Here is a 12,710-nt window from a genome sequence, read left to right as displayed (position 1 = left end):
GTTAAATGATAAGTGGAAAAAAAATATAGATATAAAATTGAAAAAGTAAATAAATTAATAAATAATAATTAATAATAATTAATAATAATAATGTTATCGATTATTTTGTCCGCACACACTTCCTTGAGAGACTGGAACTGAAAGTGATCCACACGAAAAGAAGGGATACAGACTGGTGGTGGTTTGTTTCGTTGTGGGTTTGGGTTGTTTGTTCTGTTGTTCCATTTCATGTGCACTTGATTGCCCACTGCCCTGTTTGGGTTTCGGTTTTGTTGTTGTTGTTGTTGTTGTTTTTCATCTATCCTACCTTTCTGTCCTTTTTTTCACTGCTTCATGCACAAAGCAGCTTTCTTTCCCATTGAAATGAAAAGAAAAAGAAAAGAAAGGTTACGTTTATTTATATTATAAATCTACATACTATGCGCAGGATCAGCACCATTCATGTACAGACTCATTTTCCATGTATGTGTTTGTTTCTTACATGGTACAAGATATAAAACACCTCATGTATATACTTATTTCCATGTATGTGTTTGTTTCTTACATGGTACAAGATATAAAACACCTCATGTATATACTTATTTTACATGTATGTGTTTCTTATATGGTGCATGATATAAAACACCTCTTATGTATATACTTATTTCCATACATGTGTTTCTTACATGGTGCAAGATATAAACACCTCTCATGTATATACTTATTTCCATACATGTGTTTCTTACATGGTGCAAGATATAAACACCTCTCATGTATCTACTTATTTCCATACATGTGTTTCTTACATGGTGCAAGATATATCCTTTAGTTTCAGGAGACATTGTTCCAATTTGAGGCGCACTGCCTGATAGTTGTGTCTGTATATTTTCCTAACTCAACTGCTGTTGGCACATAGTTCAGCATCGCCAACGTGTTTGCATACTCTTCTTCATGTGTGCGCTCAAGAAGGGATTAAGTAATTAGCGGGTCCGCGCCTGTGTTTACACACACACACACACACACACAAACACACACACACACATATATATATATATATATATATAGAGAGAGAGAGAGAGAGAGAGAGAGAGAGAGAACAAATAGTAAAGAGTGGTAACTCTCTCCATTCACAAGGTACACAACTTCAAGTCAGTGCTGCTTACGCTACCGATTCAGCTAGCACACAGGTAAATAAAAGGTACATCGGAACAAACCCAGACATTTCCTAAAAAACAAAAACTGGAATCGCCGGGCCTGTTCTTATACCGATTATTTGAAAAATGCACACAGCAGCAAAGACAGAAAGAAATGTGCAAACACAAATTAGCTTTTATTCAAGACTGGCATAGCTTCTTTAATCCTGAACAAGCCACACAGAACACATGGACAATACAGAACAAACACATGGTTGCCTCGGTGGTTTTTCAACTGGAAATTAACAAACAATGAGGCCAGGAGATGAAATGATTAACAAATAGTAAAGAGTGGTAACTCTCTCCATTCACAAGGTACACAACTTGAAATCAGTGCTGCTTACGCTACCGATTCAGCTAGCACACAGGTAAATAAAAGGTACATTGGAACAAACCCAGACACTCCCTCAAAAAATAGATATTAATCACCATTTTGCGGTCCACTGGACTGTAACTGTCAAGAAATAACCATTCGGCTATTCTTCAGGTCGTGATTGTGTCTCTGACGAGAGAGAGAGAGAGAGAGAGAGAGAGAGAGAGAGAGAGGAGAGAGACAGACAGACAGACAGACAGACACAGACAGGCAGACACAGACACAGGCAGAGTGACTTACTAATAACTGAATGACGACATAACAGACCTTTCTCATTTGTCTTCTTCTTCTGCTGCGTTCGTGGGCTGCAACTCCCACGTTCACCCGTATGCACACGGGTGGGCTTTTACGTGTATGACCGTTTTTACCCCGCCATGTAGGCAGTCATACTCCGCTTTCGGGGGTGTGCATGCTGGGTATATTCTTGTTTCAATAACCCACCGAACGCTGACATGGATTACAGGATCTTTTACGTGCGCATTTGATCTTCTGCTTGCGTATACACACGAAGCGGGCTCAGGCACTAGGAGGTCTGCACATATGTTGATCTGGGAGATCGGAAAAATCTCCACCCTTTACCCACCAGGCGCCATTGCGATTCGAACCCGATTCTCATTTGTCTGAAACAAATGCTTTTTAATCAACTGTCTTTCCCAAGTCATCCTGTGTCCGCGTTCAACACTCCAGACGCTTCATTCTCTCCTTCAGCACACAGCCTTTGATTCATTCTGTCTGATGGTATGTACCCCGCAGACCATTCAGACTTGACACATTCTGATATCTTGAAAGGAGAAGATGAGTTTTAGAGAGGAAGGTGACAGAACAGTTAAGACGTCCATCTGCTAATACAGAGAGTCCGTGAGGGCCTAGGTTCGAATCCCGCTCTCGTCCTTTCTCCCAAGTTTGACTGGAAAATCAAACTGTGCGTCTAGTCACTCGGGTGAGAGGATAAGCCGAGGTCCCGTGTGCAGCACGTACTTGGCGTGGTGAAAAAGAACCAATGGCGACGAGAGTGTTGTCTTTAGGTAAAATTCAGTGGAATAAATCCACTCTTATAGGCACACACACACACACACACACACACACACATATATATATATATATATATATATATATATATATATATATATATATATACGGATGGATAGAATCTCTCGTCGGACCGACGGATGAGTAGGCAGGCAGGCTTATCTGTCGGTGTGTGTCCTCAGATGGGAGAAGAGGCCGATTCTGGATGAGCAGCACTCCCGGAGGTGTTGCAAGGGAAAACGTCTCCAGAAGGTGAGCTCTGCTTCCTTCGCTCACGCTTAATGGCCAGCGGTCTCTTGTTTTTATGACACTAGAGCACAGCATCCTCCAGCGAGAGTGGTCAAGGGCATCAGTTTCCCAGGAAGCGATGTCTATGTCACAGGCTTTGAGGTTTGTCTTCAAGGTGTCCTTGGTTGCGCTGTCTAACCATAACATTGACACTCCTACTCTCCTCCATCTCATGGGCAATCTGCTCTTGGCTGTCTAACCATAACATTGACACTCCTACTCTCCTCCATCTCATGGGCAATCTGCTCTTGGCTGTCTAACCATAACACTGACACTCCTACTCTCCTCCATCTCATGGGCAATCTGCTCTTGGCTGTCTAACCATAACATTGACACTCCTACTCTCCTCCACCTCTTGAGCAATCTGCTGTTGGCTGTCTCACCATAACACTGACAGTACTACTCTCCTCCATCTCTTGAACAATCTGCTGTTGGCTGTCTAACAACAACACTGACAGTACTACTCTCCTCCACCTCTTGAACAATCTGCTGTTGGCTGTCTAACAACAACACTGACATTACTACTCTCCTCCACCTCTTGAACAATCTGCTGTTGGCTGTCTAACAACAACACTGACATTACTACTCTCCTCCACCTCTTGAACAATCTGCTGTTGGCTGTCTAACAACAACACTGACATTACTACTCTCCTCCACCTCTTGAACAATCTGCTGTTGGCTGTCTAACAACAACACTGACATTACTACTCTCCTCCACCTCTTGAGCAATCTGCTATTGGCTGTCTCACCATAACACTGACAGTACTACTCTCCGCCACCTCTTGAACAATCTGCTGTTGGCTTCCGAATCAGGGGGACGAAATCCCATCGTACACTTCTCGTTTTGTCATTAACTTTAGACACTTCCGGGCACCGGTTTCTTGGTTCCCGTCTTCGACATTCTTTTGATGTCAGTTGACAGTCCCAAGTCTGAACGTTATTGACTGTCACCCCCCCCCTCGCCCCCCCCCCCCCCCCCCATGTTTTGGTGACATCTTCATTCATTTAGTGTCCGCTCACCTTACTGATTTCAGTGTGTGTGTTGTATGCGTGTGTATATACGTGTGTGTGTGTGCGTGAGCGTGTGAATAGAATAGAATAGAATAGATAGATTTTATTGTCATGAAACCGTTAAGGTTTATAAGACACAACTGCAATGGTAAATGAATGAACGAATGAAAAACACACAATTTATCAATCAGTTAATGCGGTAATTGTAGCAGCATTCATACACAAATTTTCCTAATCTTGTTGTATATATTCATCATCTGTTAGCATCAACTGACTGGGAATATGTCCTGTGTTATTCGAATTTTGAATATCCTTTAAAAATTGTTGCCTTAAGGTTTTATATTTAATACAATGATCAAGAAGATGGATTTTCGTCTTCCAGGATGTTACACTTGTTGCACATCTGTCTTCTTGTGGAATATTTAAATATCTACCTGTCTCAATTTTAGGTCATGCGCGCTTATTCTGAGTTTCGTAAAGCTTGTCTGTTGTTTTGTACTGATATATTTAAAGGTAGGTTTCAGTTTTGTACTCTGCTACAATTCGTATTGTAAAATTTTTGCTTTAATGTTTTTTCTCTTTTCTCTTTCCAGTATTTGATATATCATTTTCTAATTTTTTATACACGACGTATTTCAGTCTATGTACGTTGAATGTGAATTGATTTTTCCAAATGTGATCAAGGCCCTATAATTTCGAGTTTCTTTTTAACAAAATCAACCATGGGGAAGTTGTATTTTCTTGTTGGTACATGGACTTATATATTTTGTTGATGAGGGAAGTTTCTGGTAATTGAATAAGGTGAATCCAATATGTAATAATTTGGCACATTATCTTTAAACTTATTGGGAATCTGCCCAGTTCACCTAACACAGGGAGCACCATAGCTTTTTTGTGTACTCCAAGTAATTGCTTACAGAAGTTAATGTGTAATTTTTCATGTGGGAAACTTATTCGTTAAGCAGTCGTCAAAAGATGTGCTAAATCGAAAGAATCATCCGGTTTGACTTGGTAAGGTAACCATACCTCCGCCCCATAAATCGTATTGGCGTTATCAAAGTATCATATAGTTTAGATATGGTACCTGGATTGATGTTGATAGCTTTGAATGTTCTTCGTGTTGTGTGTGTGTGTGTGTGTGTGTGTGTGTGTGTGTGTGGTGGGGGTGGTGTTTTGGGTGTGTGTGGTGTGTGTGTGTGTGGGTCTGAGTCTCGGTGCCCCGTGTGTATGGGTGGGTGCGTGTCTGTATCCTTTTGTGTATATGTGTGTGTGTCTGAGCGCGCCCCGCGGGTGTGGTGAGCGTGTGGGGGGGGGGGTGTGTTTTTATGAACCTATATCTGGGAACAAACAGTACCCTCGTCCCTTTTAATTTTGAGGGCATAAGAGGGAAAAGGTTGCATTGGAAAGGGTGGGGGTTTTTGGGGACCCCCCCCAGGGTTTGGGTTGGGGTTCAGCCCCCTTTTGGATAGTCAAAATGATATCCATATATCCAAAAATTGCTAAAGGGTTTTTTAAAAAAACAGAAACCGACAACCCAACACATTTTAAAATTTTACGAACGTGCATCCCACACAAAAAATTCCCTAGCAAATTATACGCACACATCCCAAAAAAAAATTCGTGGCATAAAAAAGCAGATTTTAAAAAATACATACTTTCATACATACATATATAATATATATATATATATATTTTTTAAACCCCCCTACATTCAATCCCTTTCTTTACGCAATCATCTGATAAAAACAGACCCCAATGGGAAAATGGAACCCGGGCAAACATGTGTTAGGGCTTGCATCACTGCATTTGAATCCCACACGTCAGAACATGAACGGTGAAAACCCGCAATGAACACCCAAAAAAGTGCTTTTCAACACGTTCACCCCACACACACAAAACACACAACACACCCCCCACAACACACACACACAACACACAAAACCCACACACACACACACATTCGCACGAACTTTCCCTAATGCCTACACGAAACCATGTACGGAACACATATCCAAGAAAACGATGGGGTATACAAATTTCCGATTGTTTTGGATGGCCCGGGGATGCCGCATAAAATTTAAACGGCTGGGGAAAAAGAGGTGAGTTTTTTGAGACCAACATTAATTTTAAAGGGCGAGGGAGTCCGAGTCCCGGGGGGATTATAAAAGGGGCTTTTTTCACGCCCTTGGGGGTTTGGAAAAAAAAAACGATCTTTGTTCGTAGGTTTTTTAACCCTGACGTGAGGTACCTAAAGAAGTGGGTTGTCGGGAAAAGAGCAAAAGCAAGCCGGGAGGGAGTACGATACGGATTTCAAAAAGATATTTTGGGCCAGATCCTTTTGATGCAGAAAAAGTCAAAAGGGATAGCTTGAAACCCTTTTTTTTCTTTTTTTTTCCGGAAACGGGCGGGAATAAAGGATAAACTGGTTAGTTTTTTAAAAGCGCTGCAAAAAAAAGTCTGACTTCTTTTTATTCACCCATTCTTTTTAAGTCTGTGTAACAGTTTTTGGGAAATCCCGGGCCCAAAAAGGAATTACAAAAATTCCATTCTTAAAAAGAACAGAAGCACCCCGTGTTTTATCGTATCAGTGCGGATAGTGACGGACAGAAGGGACCTAAGCAAATCCAGCAGGAACTTTACAGATTTTTTAAAAAGGGGGTTTGGGGGGGAAAAAAGTTGGTCCGAAACAAACCGAAGACGAAAAGAACCAGGTAAAATTTTTTAATCGAACAGAAAACGGGAAAGGGGAAAAGGATTTTGAGGACACTGTTTGAAGGGTGTCTTGGTTCATCCTTTTCATCTTTTTTAGCGGAGCTTTTGGCAGCCCCACCCAGCCCTTTTTGGGGTTTGACTGAAAAAAGATGAGTGCCCACCGGTAAAGAGTACAGCCCAAAGCACATGACTGATGCACCCCGCCCACAGGAGCTCCTTACAGCACAAAAAAGAACTGGACCCGGGACCCCCCCTTGTGGGAAACCCTCTAACAGATACATCCTTTGTACTTTTCATTTCCTCTGTAGCTATTTCGGGTAAGACGTAATCCCCCAAATTTCCGTGAAAAACGAACACTGAAAAAAAACTTTTAAGGGGTTTTTAAAGGGGAAAAGTGGCAGGGGGGCCCCGGGCCAAAAAGGACGAGAACAGAAAATTTCCATAATCAAATTTCAAAAAGAAAATAGCTGATGTTTGTTCTGGAAAGGGGCGGTTTCACCAATGACCACTTATAAAAGGGGCTGAATATAAATGAACTGTTGGGAGACAGTTTTTTTTCGGGATGAGATTCGAGCTGAGAAAATTTACAATCTTTTCTATAAGTTTTGGTGAATATGGCAAATTTGTTGAAAAACAATTACGAAAAAAAGGGACGGTTTCTTGAGAGTGGACGAAAAACGCAGATTTGAAAAAAACCAGAAAATGGGGAAAAATTTAAAAAAACCCGGGGAAACAGGTAGCAGCGGGAAACTCAAGATTTTTAAAAAACAAAAAAGGAGACGGCCGGGTAAAGGGTCAAAAGCCGGGTTATTTCGGAAAAGCTTTCAGACACACTTTCTTCACGGGCCCTGATTGCCCGGTTGAAAAAACGATGAAAGCGGGAAACCCCGGTACTGACGTAACCTGACGGGGGTGAAAAAAGGAAGATGGGGTAAAAGGCTTTCTCATAAAAAACATGTATTTTCCCCAGGGGGAAGGACTAAAAATTTTACCCCAAAAAAAGGGCATGGTCATGAGTGTTTTAAATTTTTTTTCCAAAGTAGGTTTTTGTAACATTGAAAAAACTGTCTAGCTATATTTGCATGAAAGGATTTTCGACGAGAAAAAACCCCTCAACTTTTTTTGCATAAATCAACAATCCCATTTGGGCCACCCGGGCCCCGGGATAAGGCCATTTGCTTTTCATTCAATAAAAAAAACCCAAAATTTAAAATAGGATTTTGCGATCAACCCAAAAATACATCATTGATAAATCTAATGACTGCTACCCTTTCCTTTTGCTCGGGAAAAACCACTTTGAAACCTCATCAGTGTCTGCGCCCTCCCGCCCATCCGGGACGTTTTCCCATGGGAAATTTTATGAGGCCCTGGGGCAGCCATCAAAACCCAAACCCCCAGGGGGGCAATTTTCCCCAATTTGCGAAAATTAAACCGAAACTGGTTGATGTAGAAATTAGGAGCCGGGGGAAGTGTATTGGGGAACATGCTGTTAGAAAAATGTGTGGTTCGTCCGTGGGATCAAACGGGGAACCATTAGTACCCTGGGGGTGGGTGGACGGGGCTTGTGGGGCGCAGATGAGGGTCGGGGCCAATCGCACCCGAAAAGGTTCGGGACCCCGTGGGGAAACAGGGGATGGGGGGGCTGTGGGGGAATTTGCTGGCACTGTTTTTTCCTGGCCATCGTTTTTCTCTGGCGCGCGATTTTTTGGGCCCCTCACGGTTTTTGGCCCCTTTTGGTGGAAAACCCTGAACGCCACTTTGGTCTGTCCTTTGGGCTTTTCAGCACCCATGTGTGTACCCTGCAAAGGGCCCTTCAGAAAAGCTTTCAGAGTGTCTTTTTAAGCGCTTCTTTTGGCCTCCCTGGGGCGCTTTTCCATGTTGGAGTTCGCCGTAAGCAGTTTTTTGGGGACCCGGGGGGTCTGGCATGCGAAAATACATGGCCCGGAAACGAGCTGGGCCTGCATCAAGATGGTTTAATGTTTGGGGAAATTTGGGACGGTGACACCCCGGTCGGGATTTCTCTTGCCCCTTTTTGCAAAAATTTCTGAGGCTGGTTTGGGGTGGAAGTGGTTTTAAGGGTTTTTTGGGTGGGGGGGGGGGGGCCCCCTTGGGAGCCGTCCATGATTACATCCCTAGGCAGGTGGTGAGAAACAAACCCTTTTATGCTTTGAAACTTTGTCTCCAGGGTGATGCCCCCCCCGTTCCCCCCAAAGTTTTAAAGGGGGTCGGGCCCAAAGGGGAGCGCTGGGGTTTTTCGATCTGGCATTCACCTGCGTCGATGACAAAATGTGGAGGGTGTTTTGCCCCGGGGGATGTTAATTGTCCACCCCGTTCAGTGTTTTCCCCTTGATGAGATGTTTGGTTTTAAGTAAGGCTTTTCCCGGGCTGGCTGGAATCACCCCCAGCTTTTTCGTGTGATTGTGAGGGGCCCAAAATTTTCACGGGCAAACAGAGAAATTGTCACAAAAAGGGGTTGCATGTCCCGGGTTCGGGAAAGGGAGCATTGAGAGCGCAGGGCCCTCAGCAAACAGGGAATCGTTGACGGTGTCTTTTCCTCCCCTTGCTTTTTTTCTTTTAAGCCTCCTGAGGTTGAAGAGTGAGGCCCCCCTCTGTGCGGTAACCCCGTGCCAACCCAGTCAGGCTCGAAAAACATCTGTTTACATGGTGAAAACATGAGGAAATGAAAAAGGGGGGGGGCAAGAAAAACACCCGGGTTGACTTCCGTTGGAGGGCAGGGAATGGGGCAAGTTTTTCTCCGTTGTCTTTTGGAAAACGGGGGCCCGCATCCCATCGGTAGTTGCCGTATGATTATGAACTTTCTTTGGGAACATCCGGGATTTTGCCATGATTCTCCAAAGGCCATCTTGGGAACAGTTTTCGAAAAGGCCTTGGGCAGATTTGACATAGGTGGAGTAAAAGGTTTGGGGTTCGTTCCGGGCACTTCCCTGGGGTGCCTGGGAGCAAAAAACCATGTCGATAGTCCCCCGTTCTTTTCCCCGGGAAACCACACTGGCTCCCGGTAGGAGACCCTTTCTCCCAAAGGGGCGCCCATCAGACGGGTTTTTTGGTAGCCCTCTGGCCCGAGTCTTGCCCGGGGATGGGGAAATGCTGATTGAAATTCTCAGTCGCGCCCTACCTAAACCCTTTTTTGTAGACCTCCTGGAAAGGAGTCTGGGGGCCCGGGGGTTTGCCATTGGATAGGGAGACGGATAGCCCTTGGGTCTCCCCCAAAGGTTTGGAAAAGGGATCCAAAAGAAATCATGGGCGGGACCCGGGGGGGCGGTCGATGGCTTCTTTATTGATGGGGGAAGGGCGGTTCAGTACGTTTTCAAAGTGTTTGCCCCCTCTCTCAAGGATCCCGTCCTTTTTCATGTCAGGGAGAAAACCCTCACACTGAGGAGTGGAGCACCCCGGAAGGGGGTGGGAACCCTAGGAAATTTTCAGGCCGTTACAGAAGGGTTTTTCTGCGTTCCTGTCTGCAAAGCCTTGGATTCTCAGCTTTGTTGCTAACCAGGAAAACCTGCATCGCCGCAGCTTCAGTGGGGTGGGGCGCGTGCGCCCAGGAAAGTTTTTTCTTTGACAAAATGGGTTGGGGGGGGCTTCAATGTGGGCTCTGTTTGGGTTGGCGTTTTGGCTTTAGCAGCTGCTTGGGTCTCAGTGCAGTTTTCATCAAAAACCTTTTTTGTGCTTTTTTCCCCGAAAGGCCCAAAAAGGAACTCCATGGCGTTTTGTACACCCTCCCATGCGGTTGCCCCATGCCCGCCTCCCACATTTGGTTTTTCCAGCACGGGGGACCCAAAGGGTTTTTCCTCCAGGGGGTTTAGCAAAAAACTCTGTTGATGGTTTCCTAGCTCCAGCTTTTTTGAAAAAATTAGGGGGTTTGAGTGCTTTCATGGGCCCGAGGGGCCCTCTCTTGGGCTGGATGTGGAGGGTTTCCTTTTGGGGACGATTTAAAGGGGGTGGTCTGTCCCGCATCGGCCCCCGCCATGGCCCTCGTGATCGACGTTTCCCGCCTGTCCCCTTCCCCGAAGATGACAAAGTCGAAAGGGGGAAAGCAATGCCCCGAGCGAGGATCATCCATGAGTCCTTACGGGTGGGAGGCAGAAGATGGGGGTTTTTTTGATAAGAAGGGGCGTGTCAAACAAATGTTTTTGGAGAAGTTGCTGGCCATTGGGTGTTACAGTTAAACCCAACCCCCTCTTCCCAAATCACTCCTTCCCGGGGGGTTGGGTGGGACAATCAAATTCCCCGTTTAAAATCCCCCCAAAAATGATGAGGGTTGTCTGCGTTGGGAAAAGTGGTGATGACCCGCGTTAAAGGGCCCGGGTAGAAAATTGGGCCTTGATTCATCGGGTTGGGGCATGGGGGGCCCCCGTAGGGGCTGACCCAAAGGTGGTAAACTTCTTCCCCTTTCATATAGGGATTTTTACGTTATTAGGCACGTTTTACACCAAATTTGGGGGGAGCCCAAACTTGCCAACGAGGGGGTTTTCTTCACTGCAAAAACCCAAATTCCCAGCCCCACTCTCTCTTCAGGGTTTTCCCCGACCCCCCCAAAAGAAGGGGGTAGCCTGCGGCCCCGCTCCAAGTTCGCCTTTTTCTGCCATCTGGTCTACTTTAAAGGGAGCGATGTCGTTTTTGTACCCGGAAAATTTATCGCAATGAGTGGGTGTTTCGTCTCTGTGGTTGGGTGGGCCCTCTGTCCAGAAGCGTACGCAGTTCCATAAGGGGATTGGCAATGGGGTTTCTTTCCCTTTTTTTTCTTTTTCTTTTCCCTTTTTGTGTCGACCGCTTGGGGTAGGTCCCCCCTCCCGCCGCGGGATGCTGGACTAGGGTGGTTTGAAACAGGCAATGTTTTGGGAAACCTTTTTTTAGCCCCCTTTCCTTTATGCCATGGAGGTGAGCAGGGTGTCCCGAAGAGGGCTGTCAGTCGCTCATGGGGCCCCCGGGCCCAATTTTCCCCCCGCTCTCCAGTCGGTTTTAAAAAAGCCCCCATGGCCCCGAGCCGCCTGTGTGAGTCCCCGGCTTCGACTGGGCCCGTGGACCCCCCCTTGTTTGTTGTTGCTCGCCTGCGACAGGGCCCTTGGGGGGAAAAAGATGGTATGGGAAAGAAGGAGACTGAAGACTTGCGCGAAAGACTTTGTTTTTAGTGAAAGGGGGAGTGCGCACCGTCGAAACCCCACTCTCTTGTCCCCAGACCGTCCCGTATCCAGTGGCAAGACGAGGTCAAGAGATGGAGATGGGAAAAGGATGCAGTGGATGGGCCGGATGTTTCCCAAGTTCCTATCCTGCCCTCAGCACTCCCAAAGTGCCCCTTTCCCGCAACCCCCCCTTCCTCCCGTTTAACCCTGAAAGGTTTTTTCCGCAGAAGGGCCGGGCCCGGAAACCCTTTTTTCACAGCTTGGGTAACAAGCCCCAACCCCCCGAGGGTTTTTTAGAACCCCCCGCCCACCCTCAATGGTTTTTTGCCAACCCGTCAAAGGGCCCTTGGGGCCCCGGGGGTTTGGGGGCTGCCGCATGCTGCGCTTCTAGGACCCATAGGGGAGAGGGGGTGCCGGTGGGGACCACCCGAGGAAAGAAACCCCCTTCCCGGGTGGCCCTGACAAGCCTCCCCCCTAGAGGGAAATACCCCCCCCCGTTTCAAACCCCCCAAACCCCCCTTTGTTTAAAACCCCAGCAACCCAAAAAACCGCCTCGAGACCTGCAAGGCTTTCACCTCCCCTTTAAATTTCCCCATGTCTTCCAAACCCGTCACTCTTTCTTTTTTTTGCGTCGAAGCTACGCATTCCCGGGTTTGAAGGGCCGAGGGGTGCCACAAATCGGACGTCCCCGGGGGAAGATCGGCTTTCCGTTCCCCCCGAAACTTTGGGTTTTTGAGGCACAAACCCCCCGGCCAGGACTGCTTCCGCAACTTCCCAAACAAAGGGGGGATCTTGGAAAAATTGGGGTGGGGTTTTGGTCAAGCCTGGCCCCAAAATTTACATAGGGGGGGCTGCCCCTCCAATCCCCTTCCGGTTTTGCTCGGAGGCCGCAGTGTCCCGGGGGCGAAGGGGGGTAGTGGTGTTGGGGTTCCCCCCCAGTGTCCCCGATGGGTTTCCCGGTTTTGCCGGGGAGGCCCCCCGTTT

The sequence above is a fragment of the Babylonia areolata genome, chromosome 23 (genome assembly GCF_041734735.1).
Source record: "Babylonia areolata isolate BAREFJ2019XMU chromosome 23, ASM4173473v1, whole genome shotgun sequence".
NCBI classification, from domain to species: domain Eukaryota; kingdom Metazoa; phylum Mollusca; class Gastropoda; order Neogastropoda; family Buccinidae; genus Babylonia; species Babylonia areolata.
The sequence above is the reverse complement of the archived record's forward strand: the minus strand, read 5'-3'. Positions refer to the sequence as shown.